The sequence below is a fragment of the Grammomys surdaster genome, unplaced genomic scaffold (assembly GCF_004785775.1).
Source record: "Grammomys surdaster isolate TR1022 unplaced genomic scaffold, NIH_TR_1.0 174, whole genome shotgun sequence".
Classification (NCBI taxonomy): Eukaryota; Metazoa; Chordata; class Mammalia; order Rodentia; family Muridae; genus Grammomys; species Grammomys surdaster.
The window spans coordinates 25,080,677-25,084,907 of record NW_021604622.1 but is presented as its reverse complement, the minus strand read 5'-3'; positions in this window follow the sequence as shown (position 1 = coordinate 25,084,907).

The window sequence follows — 4,231 nt, the reverse complement described above, 5'->3', positions numbered from 1 at the left end:
GGAGCACCTACATGGGAGCACCTACATGGGAGCACCTACGTGGGAGAACCTACATGGGAGTACCTACATGGGAGAACCTACACAGGAGCACCTACACAGGAGCACCTACATGGGAGCACTTAAATGGGAGTACCTACATGGGGAAACATACATAGGAGCACCTACATGGGAGAACCTACATGGGAGAACCTACATAGATGCATCTACATGGAAGCGCCTATATGGGAGCAGCTCATATTCTCACATTGGTCTGGATTGATGGGAACTGACATTAATCCAATACTCTAACAGACCAGGGCCATCAGTGATCTGTGATGTCCCTGTTTCATCTCAGGTGGGCGGAAGCTTGGCAGGAAGATGATGAGTACATACATGCTTTCCATAAAGTCACATGATGACCAATGCATGCTGAGCCAGGGCATCTCGATTCTGGGATCATGAGACAGTTGCTGCAGTTGCTGTAGTTGTAGTAACAGGGGCCACAACTCAGGCTAGGCTTTGAGGAACCCCTCACTGATTAACCATAGAAGGGAACGGCAAGGTCGAAATCATACTTTGCAAAGCAGGGTCTTTCCAAAGTGACATCTTTGAAGCATTTATACCACAAGCTACACTCAGCTCTAGCAGTGCCATATGATTGAATGGAGGTAGCAGAGTCAGCAACCAAGAAACCTCTAAGGGGTCCATCTCCAGTCTTGTCTGTAAAGTTTTCCCCTTCTGCTCATTGTTATATACCCTTACACCACAGATTCTCATTGCTAAAGTAAAGCTTGAAACACATACTTAACTCTAAGGAACAACGTCAGAAACACACCCGGTCAAAGCTCTTTAGGAATTACCTTTTTGCTAAGGGCAGTTATCAATTTTGGGGGTTTTGTTTTTGTCTGTCCTTTGAACAAATATTTGTTTGACTCTATCAAATGCCAAGCATCTAGTTGCTTCCTGAGCCCCCAGCAGTATGGGGAAGTTACAGAACAATTGGAAGGACATTGCATCTATTCAAAGAGCAGAGTATCAGTAGTTGTATCTTTAAAAGGTCATCTACCCATTTGGGGCCGGAACATGGCAAATGCTACATAGAAAAGTATAAAAGTGTACAGGAGCTGAAGGTATTTGCCAGAGGCAAAGTGTTCTGACTGTAATTGCATTGCTTCCATGGAATTTCTCAGGGAGATCCTGGCTACATCTCTTCTTCCCATAAAACCTCCTGAATGGTGACTTTCCTCCCATCTCTCAGAAATGTAACTCTATCAGTTTCCCTTTTCTCATACTTTTGTAATGCAATCAAGAGTCAGCAGCAACATGTCCCACGGCAAGCGCTGTCTCAAATACAGAGTATTAATGAAACGTAAATACGGCTGCACATTCCAGGAAACGGCTCTGCACCATGCAAACCAAGTTGAACTTACATTTGTTTTGCATTTGTTTTGTGAGAGGCTAAAATATGCAAACTGAATCTACCCTTGTCAATGTATTGGAGCAGAAGAAAATTTTATTAAAGTTACATATAGTGTGCCTGATTTTTTTAAAGAGATTTTTAAAAGGCTGCTTTAAAAAAAAAAAAAAACAATAAGCTATTCCTTACCTGAACTGAGACTGTCCAACCATTACAGCCATCTACTAAGGCCAAGTACAGAGGCTGTAATGTAAATACATGCCTATAAATGCAAACCTAATGGTAAGTAATTTACTACCTATGTGGACACGGTTACAGAGTTTGTGATTGGTCATAGATGTGTTATACAAAAAAATAAAAATTTCAACAAAAAAACAAAGGATGTTTGGTGATTTCCAAGATGGAGTTTTGCTTGATACATAAAAATACTAAAATGGAAGCAGAGTTTGTGTTTTCTAAGATAATAAAAAAGAAACTCTTCTAGCATTGCTCAAAAATTATAACCCAATACAGGTGCGGAACTTATTCACACTGCTTTTATCATAGGAAACTTTGTTTTCCTTGTTAAGGAGTCATTAAAACTAGCAACTGCTTTTTAAAAATAACCCACAAAGTCTAGACAGTGCTGACCATAGTGCAAGGGTGTGGGGCTGTCCAGGGGAGCATGTGGAATCTACCAGTGGCCACATCCTTGGAAAAGGATTCTCCCTTCCCCAGCTGCTATCCACCCATTACCAATAGCTCGTTAGTAAGAAGTGGGGCCTGGAGATCATCTATTTTGGGGTACAACATAGGGAAAATTGGAAGGGAGAAATGTGGGGCTAGATACAATCCTATCTTACTATATACCTAAATGAAATTCTCAATAATGATAAATTAAAATCTGCATTTGCACCTGAAAACAGAGAGAAAACAATGGCACGGTGTCAAGATGATTTCTCACGCACACAGACTGTGAAGGGTGGGCAGATCCATCGCTACCGTGTCTCCCAGTCCTCTGTGGAGACCTAGATCTGTCACACCTGAGAACAACAGCTCTTCATTTCTGTCCTTAGGTCCGGTTTCATTGGATGCAAATGTACTTGAGAACATGCTGGTGCTTTGGCATCCACACAGCATCCATCATCTGTGCCTTGAAGTCTGACAGACTTGGAGAACTCTTTTCTCCACACCAGTTTGACTCATGCCCTCTTCTAACTTGAATCATTTTTGGACTCAGTGGACCCAGAAGACCTCCTAGACTGCTGCATACCATAGCATGGCTCTCTGTCCAGTCTCCTCTGCTGTAACTACACACCACTGAGCTCGACTTCACCTTACATTTGTCCTTCTTCCTAGAAAGCAGAACTGGATTAGAATGAAGATTGTATTGACTCACTCCTGTATCTCTGGAACTACATGGTACCTGATCCACAGTAGGAACACATAGAGTTTTGTTAAATAAATAAATAACTAAATGTTTAAAGCAAAAATGTATCTGTCATCAGAAAATTCCACTGCAGAAGGCACCATGCGTGTTGGCAGGAAATGATTCCTACACTGGCTAATATTTCAAATGCTTAGCAATATCAAAATTTCCTCTTCGTAGTCAAGAAGGGCTTAGAGAATGCAAAGTATTAGAAGCACAGTCTCTGGTGGGGACCAGTCCCATAAGGATACAGAGCATTGTCATCCTCAGAACTTATATCCATACATCAGGTAGACGTGGGGAGGGGCCAAGTAACCAGCTCTGAATGGATTCTCACTGGGTTAAGTCTAACAGAGTCTGTGTGGAAAGTTAAGTTTTAAATAATGGGCTCAATAATTATTCAAATGCATACCACTATAGAAAGCAATACGGTCTTGGGTTGTAAGGTAGCCAAGCCAGAAACAGGGGTGACAGAACTTATGACATCATTTCACAATGACTTAGGAGTATCAAACATTCCACATCCTAAACCGTCAAAACCTCACTTGGAAGAGTAGGCCAGCCTCTAGTCACTTGGAAGAGTAGGCCAGCCTCTAATTTGAAGCCATTATCCCGCATCTTCTGCTTCAAAGGTGCTGAGGTTACAAGCTTGCACCACCACACCTGGACAAGGCTAGCATACTTGATGAAATCTCTCACATCTTAGAAATTTTCTCTCATAAAAGATTAAACCCAAACCAGAACTTACAAATATACATCTAATACCAATGGAAAATCTGTGCTCATCACACTTGAGGGGTGTGGTACCCCTCATCAGTTGAGGTGGCGGAAGCCCTGCTTTTAGCTCCCATGTGGATTATGAGAAATCTGACAGTAGATAAGCCAAACCATGATTCACTGACATACATCTATGACTCAGTCACTGGCAAGACTCCTACACCATTCCCGTTCCGCCTGGAGCTGAGCCCCTGGGATTAGTATCACATTGGATGCAGCAAAGGAGCCCTGACTGTCCTGCTGTACACTTCCACCTCTGCCAGGCACCCTTCAGCTTCTTGTGCCATCCTGTCAAAATACATATGGACGGAGAATATTTTGTGCATATTTATATAGGTGCAAATTACTATCTAAGAAATTAGCTCTAATGTTTCTATGTTCTTATAAATGTGTCTTCTGCCTCCTAGAGGCACTTCCCAGCATGCCTTGCAGTGGCTTGTCAGGATTATGACTATGTCAGATGACTACACTCTAAGGCAGTGATGCTGAGACACTTTAATCCAGTTCCTCATGTTGTGATGACCCCCAAGCATAAAATTACTTTTATTGCTACTTCACAACTGTAGTTTGCCACTGTTATGAATCATCATGTAAACATCTGTTTATTCTGATGGTCTTAGGTGACCCCTGTGCGTGAGTCATTTGACCCA